Here is a 15,748-nt window from a genome sequence, read left to right as displayed (position 1 = left end):
TATTAAATAATAATTTTCTAACTACTTAAATGAAATTGGATAATTTCTTGCGACCGACACCCGTCATGATATCTCCTTGTTTGGTAATCACTGGCACATCTCTGTCTGTGGTTGCTATAAATATGTTTAAAAGATAAACTCCATCTGGAATGGAAAGAGAACTCAGCTGTGCTGACTTTGTCACGATGCTTCTATCGAGCTTTGCCTCTTACGGAGACTTATGCACGTACACACAAGCACGTACACATGCGCACGCATGCACACTTACACATTGGAGATTACATCAAGGACGGGAATGTATGAACTAGAGCCTCGACAGAAAGTGCTGATGTACTTAATGATGCTAGTCTGGGTAACATGGGGAGAATGGCAACCTGCACGTACACACAAACAAAAACAACATGATCTGGGGCAGGATTGTTCCTCTTTCGGTGGTTACAAAACGCTTTCCATCTACGATATGCTTATGTAAGATTTTTGTAAGTGTGTATGTTGAACAGCATAAAATGACACCGCTTGGTTTTGGATCCGAGCAATATTAGTTGACATGCTTCTGAAGTTCTTTTAGAACGTTCAGAATATTAGAATATGAAAAGATAGGCCCTCAGACTCCCAGGGATTACAAAAGCCTCTTTTTTCCCCCTCTGATACACCTGAATTCTCCTGACCGGCCACTGAACCAGCACGGGGAGTGTGGGGTGAGCTGTAGAGGGGTTGGGTGAGTGGTGAAGTTAATGAGATGAACCCTTTTGAAATTTATATATAGGAAAAATAGGAAATTAAATAATCTTGTCTGGTCCACAAGCCAAGTTGTGACTCCCCTGGGGGAATGAAAAAAATACCCAATTATTTCCTTTGTATTTCAAATAAATTTACTACAAATTTTACTTTACTAGATTTTTCCCGGTATCTGTATCTTTTAATTGAGTGTCTATTTTTCGAAACCCTATTTACTTTTAATCCCCACATTCAAAAATGGATAATGTATCTATTTTAAAAATAGGCTCATTGTGTTTTTCCTAACTCAGAGGATGATGACACCAAGACGTAAATCAAGAGATAGACATAGAATGACATTTGGATCAATTGATTGAGATCTTGGGGATTTAAAAGGTGGAAAAAACACGGACAGCAGCAACATGGAGGAACATGAACTGCTACTACTTGATACTGCCTAGTATTAACTAAGTATTAAGTATTGTGTTGTGATGATGCGAATGTGTAGTGTCGCCTGGGTGAGTTGAATGAGTATTCATTGATGCCAAGTTATCAAAATGGGTAAAGCATATGATTGACAGTAAAATTTCATTTACTTCAGTTCATTTCAGTCTGTACAATTTTATTTTTACTGAGGTATTAGTTGAATTGGTACTTCTGCTTTTACATGCATCCTTTTTTTCTTGCACAAGTATCTGCACTATTTAACTGTTAGTACAGAGTGTACATACTTTTGCCTCCTCTGATTATTGTATTTTTAAGACTTTAAGTCATACTTTTTTTCATAGTTCGGCTGGTCCTGAAACTTATACTCAGGTGTGACTAGAATCAGAGCTGGGGACCCAAAATTCCCATTCCCTAATTGTGTTGACTTCCTGTGCATTACACACACGCACACACAATATAACAATATAAGCATTTATCAGTACCCAAGAAAAAGCTTTCAGCTTTCAAAAGGTTGGAGACCCCTGGTGCAGTTACCTGGCAACACAATGAGGTACCACAGCCCGTGACCACAGAGGATGCTGCCACAAAGAGCACTATGACTGTTCACAGGTCTGGGGAAACGGCAACACACCCCTACGGGAAGGCCGAGCACACCTCCCAGTGGAAGGCTCGACAAAAAGATAGGATAAAAAGTAAGGGACAATAGGAAATACAATAAAATAGGATAGAAATACATTCATAAAGGAATAGATTCATCTAGATAAAAAATAAAGGAATGAGTTAAAAGCCAAATAAAGAAAGAAAGCAGTTATAGGGCTAAAACCAAACAGGTTAGTCTTGAGCCTAACAGCAACATTCTCTGCATAAATCGATAACACAAAAAATAAATGTTTTGATACTTGAAGCTGTTGATTAAAAACATTTTTTTAATGGGCACCATCTGGAAATGAAATACCAAAGTTGTGACAACATCTGCTGATGTCGCTATAAATCACTACTGAAAGTATAATACTGGCAGTGCATTTGTGCAATCAGGATATTGAAATATGTATTTGTCTCCAATTTCCCACGTCACACTCACGGCCGACTACATCTTCCGAAATGGAAGATATTACAGTTTATGTTGCCAATCTCTTGTCCATGTTTCCGCATGTCAAGAACGGCGTATACGGGCGTGCGCTGCATACCGCCCTGATTTTTCTGCAAATTAGGGATGCAACGAGGATTGGATGGGGAAACACCACATTCCGTCCCACAATGGCGCACGAAGGTGCAAACACCCAATTCTACCACGCAAAGTTGAGCAAAATACCAAAAGAAAGAAAACCACCCATGTCTAGTCACTACACTATGCTTTGCGGTAGACTTGCGCGCAAAACGAAAATAGGACCCCTTGTGTTTATAGTGTTGAAAAGTATTTGTATTCTGTTTTTATTTATATTTTATGCAACTTCCCAACGTCATTGGAATTTGACTTTGTACAATCCTGTTTTCCACATTAGAATAAGTCACTTTGTGTGTGTGTGCATGTGCGTGCGTGGGCCCACATACACGTGCGCGCGTGTGTGTGTAACGTGCACTCACACATTTGCGTATACTATATCTTCTTTATCTTTTCATTGTATGCCATATGTTCGCATGTTTCAGGCTGACCTGAACAGGACAAAACAAAACAGGCTGGGACATGACTTAGTGAAGGTTTGGATGCATCTTGCTGTAACACAAGAAACAATAATGCAGAGCCAACAAGAACCCTATTTTCACGCCCAGTTTAAGTCTAGTGCAAAGTGCGTTTGAATTTTTTTTCTTTTGCTATTTTCGTAGACGTGCACAGTTAAAAAGGGTAGTTTGCTGTTTTGTGGGAGTGAACACAGCTGACTTGCTTCCTGGCCAATGGAAGAGGCTGCTCTCATTTCCTTAAAAAAAGCTTAACAGTATCCACTCCTGTGCAGTGTCATAACCGATTTACATAAACACTTTACAATGGATGAAAAAATCAAAAACATTTCCCGGAAGAGTTTGTTTTCAGAGGTTGTATTGTAATGATGTGTCTTTCTTTTTTTCGATATAAGCGTTGGAAAGCCTACAGTATTACTTACACTTCCGTGTGGAAACTCTGACACCGTTGCATTAAAACATCTTGAAAGGATGTTTTGAAAGTTGAGATGATCCTATCATCACGTGTGATACTCAGGGACTGCTCAAACCATTGAAGACATGCACTTGTCAAAATGTCTCACATGATGAAATACAATGACGAAAATGCACCAAGTTATTCATTCATACCACCTAAATATGGTGGTATTCTAATTTGACATACAACTTTCTAATATTTGAAATTACGCAGTTTAATTAATTAACTACAGCACATCTTCTCTTCTCAGATCATCGTTTTGCGCGACTTTCTTTGTTCCACCAGACTGTTTGCCTCATGTTTGACTCCCCTTCCCAGGGTCCCCAAGGCTGACGAAACAAAGCCAATCAGTCCTTCATTGTTTTGAGCTGTGGGATTGGTTCAGGATGTACAATGCAGTGGCAATGGCAGTGGAGAGAACAGATGGCCTTTAGCTGTTAGGCTGACAGCCGCAGGTGCTGACATTGTGACATGTGAAGTGCTTTTTCCTTTGTCAAGGAGGGGTGATGATGACATGACAAGCTTAATGTCAGTTGCTAAACTTTGCAACAGCCATCCAGGTGGAAGGTCTGGTATTGACGCAGAGGAGACATGACTCCATATGGATGTTATGCGTCTTTATTGCTTACTTGTGTAGCTTCCCCGTGAGATCACCCAACATGCAGCTTCATACGAAGTTTCACAATCGAGCCTGCAGCAGGCATTTCATCTCTTCTCTTCTCTTTCATCTAAAACAAAACACCCTTTTTTACTCATCCCAAAAAATATTTCCCAATTATTAAGTTTAATTTGGTTCACTGTATATGCATTTACAAATCAACATCAGCCACAACAACAGCAACATCTGACAAAGGTAATCGCTATGCTCATCTCCAAGTTCTCCCACAATGAAAATCAAACTAATAGATTTACAAACATAAGATTATTCATATTGGGTTTGTAAAAACAACTCCATAAAGTCTGAATTACATTAATTATTATAATAAAGTTTTAACTAAATTCATAAAACCAACATCTTCAACAAGCATGACAATAGAACTGTATTTAGCATTACAGTGAAATCATTAAAGTTTAACACAATCTGTCATGGGGTACTGGTTGTATATTAAACAGCGCTCCCCTTTAGAATGAATTACAGTTCAAAATAATCCATTACTGCATCACACTACTGCCATCATAAAACCTTTCTTAACGGTAATCTTAACGGTATATTTTAAGCTACATTACATTTCGTGACTGATATTTACTGTAAGAAAAATAATGTAAAATATAAAATATATAAAATAATCCTCACTGAATCATAACACAAAATCATGTTAAAGTTATATTAATTAACAGAGTTGGGCAGTCCGTCCCTGGGTCAGACCGGTCGGACCGTCCGGCCCGGCCGGATGCCCATTTTTGGTCAGTGTGGGGGCTGACAAATTTGAAAAAAGGGCTGGACGGAAGTGGAGTTTAGTCAAACAAAACCAACAAATTTTCCATTAGCAGTACAGGAGGAGGCTCCACTTAGGGATATTTACTTCCTATTTACAAAATTACTGACATATCCGAACAGATTTATCAACACTCATTTATACTGCAGCTACTGATGTTTACAGTATTAATTACATTGGTCAAAAGCAAAATTGAATTAGAGATGGCTGGTCCCCAAGATATGTGTCCCTAAATGTATTTTTGACACTGATTTCATTTTTCCCTAACATATCAGGTTTGTGACATATTTTCATTTTTTGTTTTTAAGTTTGACTTATAAAGCTTGCACAATACAGATTTTACCATGCGTTGTAAAGTATAGCTGATGTTTCAGAATAAAAATCCCCTGTTGCTGAACCTACTTCATAAATATTGCTACTGGTAAATATACTCTAATATTACAGTCCTCTTTTTTTATTATTATTATTGTTGTTGTTTTTTTCTGACAGTGCATGCAAGCATGGTGAGGAATACAATTTCCACAGTCCACCTTCAACCTCAAACCTGTGAGGCGGCCATGAGGTCCAATATATTGAGACCCAAGTCTAATTGCACATGCATAGGTCCTTGCTCCTCTGTTTACACGCTAGCACCTCCCACTATATATTCCATCGAGGAGGGAAGAGGAAGAAATGTTTTGGCGTAATGAGACGATGGCTCCTTGATGTCGTGATGTCTGCTAAAGATGATTATCACCATAAATGTCCACTTTATGCTTTATTTTTCAAGTGAGACAAAATTTAAGTGAAATATCAACACTATTCCACTTCAAAACTTTGCAGATGCCCTGGCGCTCATATTGCCTTTGATTGGTTGCTATGACAACAGAAATCTAATCTTTGTTTCAGTCTAATATTTCATACATATGTATTATTTGCATATAAATCTTAAGGGTTATGGTTTTCTTGGTGAAATGATTTATTTCGAGAATATTTTCAAAACAAGTACTTCCGGTTTGGGTCACGCAAGCCGGATGGAGGGACAGACAGAGTGATCGCTGGAGAGAAAGACGAGAGCACAATGTCATGTGATGAACTTTTATTATCTTTGATTTGTTGATGACTGGCATACAAGGTGCAAATGGTATGTTATATTTTGCAATTTATTGAATGTTTGAGTGAAAGACATGATTGTAAATATTGAATGTAAATATTATGAAAAATCTTTGTTTTAGTTTTCACGGTGTTCTATATAGGATGAGCAATAAAACGATTGTAGACATCTTTATGAGGGGTGACTCTTGACTGTAGTAGATGCTCTCACTGCTTGTGCTACGAATGTGTTTGACGTAGTAGGTACACTGTCGAAGAAGATGAAGAAAATCTGATGGTCATCAAATAGTGGTGACAAACTAATTTTGTGAATGGAAACATGTTTAAAATGATGGACTGACATTACACTTTTGGTACGGCTTGAAATAATGACAGACTGACGATGACGGACGGGTGGCCCAGCCGTTGGCGAATGACGGACTGGCCAAGTTTACTGATGCGCCCACCTCTGCTAATGATATAAATAAAATAAACAAAATATTAGAAGCCGATTCTTCTCTGACACTGACAATTGAAAGTGATGTGTGGTGTGATGTGTGTGGTGGATGTAATTGTATTTGAATTGTGCATTTGTAACTAATGAACTGGTCTTCAATAATATTTCGTTTTCATCCACTATTTGTGACATTCCCCATGCTTGCGCTTTGAGATATGACTTTATTTTGTGTGACCACGCTCAGGGTTCAGGTGCGCCAACCAATCATGGCTCAGTTTCAGAAAAGCGGTGAAAACGGGTTAAAAGTTATGTGGTTCTTTTAAATACACAATGTGTAATTCTCATCGTTTTATATTTAGTTTGACCCTAAATTTCAACTGGGAGTGACAATAAACAGTTTGAAGCCTTTGTTTAGCTATTTTGGGAAGAATTTTCACTAATTGACACACTTCTATTTGTTGTGAAGTGAGGCGCCACCATACAGCGCTCAGAATTCAAATTTCAGCCTGAATGTGTCATGTGTCATCTTCCAAAGCGCTTATCCTGTACAGGGTCGCGGGGAGGTGCTGGAGCCTATCCCAGCTGACAATGGGCGAAAGGCAGACTACACCCCAAACTGGTCGCCAGCCAGTCGCAGGGGACACACACACAGACACCGTCACTGAGCGGGAACCGATCCCACGCTGCCTGCACACAACTCAGGCATGTGTACCACTACACCATCAGTGACCCTCAGCCTGAATATAAAAGCAAAAATATCGCCAGAAAAACGGCTTATATCTCAAAAACTCATAAGATGGGTCGCCTGTACCTAGAGACACCACTACAGTAATTAAATTCATTATTAATTAAATTGCTCTTTTTTATGTTTCACAAGGAATGAACTGGCTTCATGATAGAAGATAAGATAAGATAAGAATGCCTTTATTGATCCCACAGTGGGGAAAAAAAGCCATTTAAAGCCAACGATGCCTTGTTCTTGTCAGAGTCATGCTGCTGATCAGAGAAACTGATGCTATCTTATATTATATTATTGATAGGTAAAACAAATATGGCTCTATACTTCCTACTACCCTGTTTTTCACAGTTTAACCTATTGAATGTGTTTGCTCTTCTGAATATCAGTCTACTTTGTTAACATTTGAGACGCATACAAACATCTGATAATGCATACAAATAAATCTGCATAATATAAATTAATTGACAGCTGTCAAAAATACCCAGTTACTATGAAATAAATCATAGTTTTATTCCATAGCAAGAATACCAATATTTTTCTTCTTTCATTTATTCTTCTTTTTTCCTTTTTTTTTTCTTTTTTTACATTAAAACTACTATAATGAATCAATAGTTAATGTACGTACAATGCATCCATTCCTGAAAGTTCTCTGCCACTTGTTCACAGATCTTAGTTCATCCCTTCAAATCTGCACACTGTGATGGACTCTTCCATGAGATGGAGCAAAATCTTGATATCCTCTCAAGCTCAACGGTTATCTGATGCAACAGTCTTTTATTAGTTACCTTTAAGAGATGATTTACGGATATTTCACCTCCACTGCATCCTCTTCCCCTCCCTTGCATGATCTTTCGTGAGAAGACACATGCAACATAGTTGTGTGGCACAGCGGCTGCATGCAATGATTGTGATGTAACAATAGCTCACCGACAGCTCATCTTACCGCTGAACAATCATCCGCGGCATCGACCGCAGCCAAGGTTGCGTCATGCTATTCAGAAATCAGGTCGAAATTAAAAGCATTTTGGAAAACAGTTTGCCACAATTGCTAAAAAAAAAGTCCCAAAAACAAGGCGTTTGCATGCAAAGATGGAAAATTATAGGGCATTGCGTGCATCAGCTACTACAACCTTGTCAGTCCAGTTTGGTGTCTTTTAGCACAGTCCATTACCTGTGACAGGAATATAAACTACAAAGTATGTAGCTCACGTAAAAAAGACAGTCATGCATGCTGGGAAGAACACAGAGATCTTTATGAATGGAAATGCTTTTCTTCATTCATAAATCCTCCTCAATGTAAAGGGACTGTACATTGAACAAAGACATAAACGCAGCACTTGTTTTTGCTCGTGTTTCGCATGAGCTGAACTCAAAGTGCTGAGATTTTGTCAATGTACACAAAATGCATATTTCTCAAAAATATAATGTTTTACTGTATTTTAAAGGTCATGGGAGGTTGAAAACCCATCAGTATCTGGTGTGACCACCATTTGCCTCACACAGTGCAATGCATTCCTCGTCCTCCGCAAAGAGTTTATTAGATTATTGTGGCCTATTGGTTCACTCCTGCTCAATGGCAATGCAAAGTTGCTGGATATTGGCAGAAACTGGAACCGCTGTCGTATGCGATGATCCAAACATTCCAAACATGGTCAATGGGAGACACATCTGGGGAGCATGTTAGCCATACAAGTGTGGGATGGTTTCAGCTTCCGTGAATTGCATACACATTCTTGCAACATATGACTGTGCATTATCAACATGCGGTGACGGTTGTGGATGAAACAACAATGTGCCTCAAGATCTTGTCACGGTGTCAGTGTGCATTCAAAATGCCATCAATAAAATGCAAATATGAGGGGTTGACACCACGACAATATCCAAGCATTACAGGGTTCCCAGGCACACATCACACTGTGCAAAAATCATTCCAGCTCATCTGCATTTTGATACGCCAAAACTGTGAGGCGGATGTATTATCTCGGCAAAGAAGAAGTGCTCAGTAACACAGATGTAGGCATATTTATGAACAGAATTGAAGAGAAATAGGCATTTTGTGTGCATAGAAAAAGTCTTAGATATTTGAGTTTAGATCAAGAGAAATGGGAACAAAAACAAAAGTGCTGTGCTTAAATTCTTGCTCAGTATACAGTATGTACAGTATGTGCAACAATAAAACTAGTGTGCCTGCACTGAGAATTTAAATCATAAAACCAAGCTGCAGACTGAAACAAGCAACGCAAAAACACTTAACATGCACTTTCTCCCGAGCCGAAAGCTTAGCACATGCCTGATGTCAAAAGTAGAAAAAGTGCATTTGCAATTGTCTCCAACCCATCGGCCCAAACTTAGACCAAAGTCAGAAAAAGCAAACATACTGTACAGTCTGTTCTTCCAGCTTGTGAAGCTATATGGGACTGTCAGCACTTATCAAAGCCCTGCTGAGACCAAAGTAATCTGGAGTGAGAGGCCAGCTCTCACCTCTCAGGTGGCGTACCGGAGCCATGACACCGCTTCCTTTATTTTTTCTACCCAAAACTTCAATTATTGAAACAAAACAATCCTACAGCACATTGGCGAGCACAGCGAACGCAGCTAACACAAAGACATAGGACAGACAATGTAGGAGGGTTTTTGGTGCATGGACCATGTTATACCATCAGACAACTCTAACAGGCTCTCATTATCAGAAGAGCCAGCAGTTTGAGGTCATGCTGTCAATCCTGGGACGAGCGAGGGACACTAGGATGTAATTAGAATTCAGTCTGGATTATTAGAGCATGTCTGCCTTTGTGCCTTCAAGCGTACACAAACACAGGCCAAGAATGGGAACTTTCATTCATTTCACCTCGTTTAGACCTGTCAACACTGCTACTGAAGGCTCAACTTAGACGTACTGGCCATTGGAGTCACTCGGCAAGACATACAACAGAAATGCTTCAATGTGGTCAACAATGCACCTGGACTGGCGCACGGGTGTGATGTTGATATGTTTTCATGCACTTAGAGAACTTTCTAGCCTGGAGTGGGAGAAATGTTTCCCTAGTGTCAGGTGGAATAATCACCACTTTTCAGGAGACCCAAAAAACAGCATGTTATTCATCCATTAACATGGCGTTGTCACAGAGAACAAGCCATTTTCAACACGAGAAATTGGTCAATATTTTCTAAAAATTACACATATGGACTGACCAATACTATAGATTTGTGAAAAAAACAAAACAAAAAAAAAACAAATTGTGACATAAAGAGGTTTCGTCCTGATGCTAGCAATTTCAAGTAAATTTATATGTGGAATAAATAATGACCAATGAAAAACACATGTAAGAACATTAAGAATCGTCGCAAAATGAATTGAATATTTTACTATTGAATACAATAATGTTAGCCTTATAAAGGTTTAAAATGGTTTATGAATACATTATTATTGACATTATGAACTATATATGAACTTTTTTAGGATTCTTTTAAAATTACAGATTTACGGTCAATATGCCTCTTTTTGTAACATTTTCATCTTTGAAAAAGAGAGCCTATAAACTGATAAGTCCTACTCTATTATTACAATTTTTTGTATGCTTGTTTAATTCAGAGTTATGCTTTTTGTGATATTTTGATTTTTCGTCTCTCTTTGTGAAGAATTTTCAGTGGTTATTTTATCTTGCGGAAACTATAATATATATCTACAGTATGACAAAACAGTATTTTGCGGTATTACATTTACTGTAATTTCACCTCATGTTAAAATAGGTTTCAAAGGAAAAATGCCAGTTTATATTCTCCTGAAATAGAAAACTAAAAAATGATCTTCCACATTGGGCGGGCTTAAGCGTTGTGATTTAGAAATCAGGAAAGCTTCATAGGTGATCATCGTTGCACAACATCGGGCTGTCGGTCCACTGTTCACTCTCCCATGTCACTAGGATGCTTGTACTGCTTTTCCCATTCATTGTCCAATTGTGCCAAGAGCACCCAACCGCCCCTCCACCCCTGCCTCCTCCCCCCATGTTGAAGAGCACTGACATTCACACAATGTTGTGGCAACATGAGTAGACTGCCTGTCTGGCAGTTCGTTAGCAGCCTCTAAACCCTCAGCTCACACCTGCATGATGAAGATTTAACAGTCCAAACTCATCGTCAACTGCTTGCATAAGCTGACCTGAAATTCAATCATTTGCCTTTAATGCACAGATTTAATTCTGCACAAGCTAACAAAGAAAAAAAACTTTTTGTGTGTAGAAAATTTCCTTCGAACGCCTAAGGACTGTACAGGCCACTGCACTTTATCGGAACCACACTTGTGCATCTCATTTAAAAATATTTAACAGCAAAACAAGTCAGTTATCATTGTCTCTCACGAGACATTTTTTTTTGTTTGCAGACAGACAAACACGAACATTTAAACAAACTGAAAGGACATTTTGTGCAGACAGACAAACAAGTAAACATTTAACATTTAACATACAGTACTTTGAGGATGTTTAGTAATCAATGTACTCTGCACTACCCTAAATAGCAGAGGCCGTCTTTTTTTTCAGGCATTAAAAATAGCACAAATGAAACATTATGTTTGGCTATTGATTTTTTTTTTTTTTTTTTTTTTATGATCTGGAGTGGAGATGATATGCAGTATTTTTGGACTATAAGTCACATTTTTTTTCATTTGGCTGGCACTGCGATTTATACTCACCTTATACTTATTTTTTTTTCATTATGCATTTTTGGACTGATGCGACTTATATACCAGAGTGAATCATAGTCTGAAAAATATGCCTATTGTTTTAAAATGAGTGTGGTCTGATCTTTAAACATGAAGATAATCAGAAGAGAAACAGAATTTATGTTGTTGCTGACGTCTGTTAAAAAATAATAAAAGTTTCACATTTATTTGACTGTATTCTGCCATGAATAAATTGTCTTCCTTTGCATGTGGATGTTACAGTATATTTGAAAGATTTTAAGTGGGAAGAAATAGGTTTAGGTTTTTATACGATTAATTTAGACTGAAAAGGAGCAGTACAATTTATTTTATCTAGAATAGCAAATATTGAGGGCACCACAGGGAGCAAATATTCTGATTTCTACAAAACAAAATGTACAGTATATGATAACTTAGTTTGTCATACTGCTCCCTCTGTATGTAGCATTCCAAATATAATTTCATCGATCATTTTTTAAGATTTTAATTTTTATGTTTATGCAATTTAATTGGCTATTTGACCATATTATTTCCAAACAGTTACTGCTTAATTATTGAGAGCCATGGCTATGCTCTAGAACAAAATAGCATAAAGATGTGATGTCAACATAAGTATTGATGAGAGGCATAGAGGAATGTTTAATCACATATAGGGCAGGGCTGGGCATTTCACTAAAAATTGAGCTTCTGTTATTCGTCTATAGGCCGGTCCACCTCGAATTTCAAACTACACTTTTCGACTACACTTTCACATTATTATATTACTGCATATTATGTTCTTGGTCATTCATTGACAAGACTACACACACATGGATGCATACACACTCCTAACATCACACAGGCATGAACAAATAAACACTGCAAGTACAGGTATACATTACTTAGAGGAGACCGGGGACAATTGTAACATTTTTGACGTTTGTGTCTCTTACTTTGAGCTCTTTTGACCTGGGGTGTTCAAACAAGCTTCAAGTGTCTACTAATAAATGGCATGGCAAATACTTGTGCAACACTAACATAAAAATGCATGATTTAATCTCAAATTACAAGGAGTGAAATTTTGCAATTTACCTCATGGTCTCGATGAATTGCAACATACCTGGATGATCAGTTAGGCTACTTGTAAAGATGCAAATGTTTCTCAAATGTGGCTGCACTGTGTGGGCAACTGTTTTTCAAAATAAAAGTCAAATGTATACTGAATGCATTAAGTCAAATTTAGTTTGTGTTATATTGTAGTAATTTATAAATGTTACAATTTACTCCGATTTCCTCCCACATTCCAAAAACATGCTTGGTAGGTTAATTGGACACTCTAAATTGACCCTAGGTGTGATTGTGAGTGCTGATGTTTGTTTGTCTCTGTGTGCCCTGCGATTGGCTGGCAACCAATTCAGGGTGTCTCCCGCCTACTGTCAGAAGACTGCGGGGATAGGCTCCAGCACTCCCCGCGACCCTTGTGAGGATAAGCGGAATAGATAATGGATGGATGGATGGACAATTTACTGCAGGCAAACTTGTCACAACGGCCCCTGAGTGAATTAGTAGAGAGCTAGTTTGGTTTAGAGCTAAGTTTATACATTGACACAAACAGTCTCAATAAAATATAGCTAAATAGACACATAATAAACATGATATACATTTAATCAAGCAGGCATCATCAATCATAAAAATAATTTGAGAAAAAAAAAATCTTGGCAGAAAATTACATTTTCTTCATATTTTTTAATGCGCCTGCTTTATGACACTCTTTTTCACATGTGGACTGAGGACTAAAATAAACATGTGCAAGGTGAATCAGGTGATTCCTAACTTGTTTCTGAGTGTTGCAACTGACCTCGGTCTCTGAAAGCACAATTGCACTAATTAGTAGGAAAGGGATTATGACCATACTAACACAACTAATATGGCATTCTTATTGATGAGCATACATTTCGGTGCAAAAAGGGAATACGTTCTTTCAAAGTACCGTTCGTTACAAAGCCATAATGGCAGTTAAAAGATATCCAATGTAAGAGAGTTCAAGACCGAATTAGCGGGAACCAGAGGCCCAACGGAAATACCAATCCCCAAGCTAAATACAGATTTGAACATGTACATTTCGGACCTAAACATATATAGTCTTTCGGGAATTGTATTAATGGGAAGCGTGTCATCTTACTGAAAAGATCCAAATGTGATGGATGCATTAAACAATTGAAGCAGGAAGAGGGACTAATGTCACATTATAAGTCATTGCTTCAGGATCCAATAATGGCATTAACTGCCCTCGTCATTTCCAAGACGACCCTGGATTGCCTAATTTTGTCATCCACAATGTGTGGAGTAGACTGAACACTTCATGTTGTGTTAGCATTAGCCTTAGCATTTAGCGTTTAAGTTAACTGTTGTGTGTAGTGCTTGTGCAAATTTTATGCACACTAAAATGATCATATAATGCTTTTTTTCAAGCCATGGTTTTCTTATGTCAACATTTATTTTATGTGAAGCACAGAAGACGAACAAATATACGTTTTACTTTTTCTACTTTTTTTTTTTTCTATAAATAGCCTTAATTTGATTCAAGGCTGTTAGAATTGCACATTTCCAGGGAAGACCTGAATCGGAAAATACAATAAATGTAAATGTTAAAATATGTAGATTTATTGCCATGACAACATCGGTAAACAGCTCACAACGTTTTACAGTTGAGTGCTGTCCCTAACATTACTGAATGCTGCATTATATTTTTATTCATGTGATTTTCTTACAATAATTTTGCATCATTTAATGCTTGCTGATAAGTGCGACAAAATAACACTTGCATCTTGGCCTTGATGGTGTAAATGCAGACAATTTAAAGTGTCTGTTCCTACATTTAGTATACACGGAGATACAATAAGTATACATGTTGTGAAACAAAAATGGGAAATCCTAAAATGATAGACTATGCACTTGAAAATTGAACACACAAAGAACAAATCTGCAACATGCTAATCTACTGTAGTTGCCATTCTCACTCCAAGTTTTGTCACCAAAGGTTGACCGCAAGGACTTCCAGTTAAATAAGACTGCTTGCAAGGTGAGAAGATGCAGTGAAAATGTGTATCTCAGTAAAGGTCAGCCCACCTGCAGTGGTGATGATGTCATTTAGACTTCTGAAATGCGGACATTATTCCACAGGAGAGCGACGTGAGTATGGAGAAAAGACACCATTGAGTTCAGTCAAAAAGTCAAAAATAAAATGGTCCAATCATGCCATTATTTATCCTTGTGATACTTGTAATATAACATCACACTTAGTGTAAACAAATGGAGAGACATAATGTCAGACTAAACAAGTGTGATGTGCCCGTAACATTCAATTCCTTGTGCAGCCAAATCAGATCATCCCACTGTTGTGGCTGAGCAATTTATACACCCTTTGTTTTCACATGACTGGCAAAATAAGTCACAGTTCAGAGGATAAACGCTGCATTTGTTTGGGTTTCTCCAGCCATGAATACACATCTTGACAGTGGGTGGTAAAGTGATACCGATGGCAGAGATCATTTGAGTTATTTGTATTTTTTGACCATTGTCCATATATGAACTCCTGGCTGATGGCATTCAACATAAGAAGTCATAAGGAACTGATTTATTATTAAGAATTGCTTAGACTCATCAAGGGACCAAAGGCTGCTTAACAAAAACTGAAGGGGGTTATTACAATGTTGAATACATTATGTATCTCTGGTTGGTGGCTCGAAAGCAGGTGAACTTCTCAAGATGATGCAGAGAAAGGCCTGGGTGGCTTTTGGTGGTGGTTGAAGTCAACAGCTGATTAACTAGTAACGGAAACTGCTTAACATAAGGTACAGAAAGTGGAGAAATAAAGTAAAAAAGGCAGCTGGACTAAAGATAAAGGGTCATTTTGATACAAGAAGCCTATAGTATTAAAATACAAGAGTATCTGTAATGGCTAATAGGAAAGGAGTAACTGGTATTTTTAAAGGTTGGGAAGCAACGACAGCAATTTTTGCAATTCCAGTACATTTTTTGAAACATCACATTTTTTTCTCACAGACAT

The sequence above is a fragment of the Filicampus tigris genome, chromosome 11 (assembly GCF_054856515.1).
Source record: "Filicampus tigris isolate MCC_2025a chromosome 11, RoL_Ftig_1.0, whole genome shotgun sequence".
NCBI lineage: Eukaryota > Metazoa > Chordata > Actinopteri > Syngnathiformes > Syngnathidae > Filicampus > Filicampus tigris.
The sequence above is the reverse complement of the archived record's forward strand: the minus strand, read 5'-3'. Positions refer to the sequence as shown.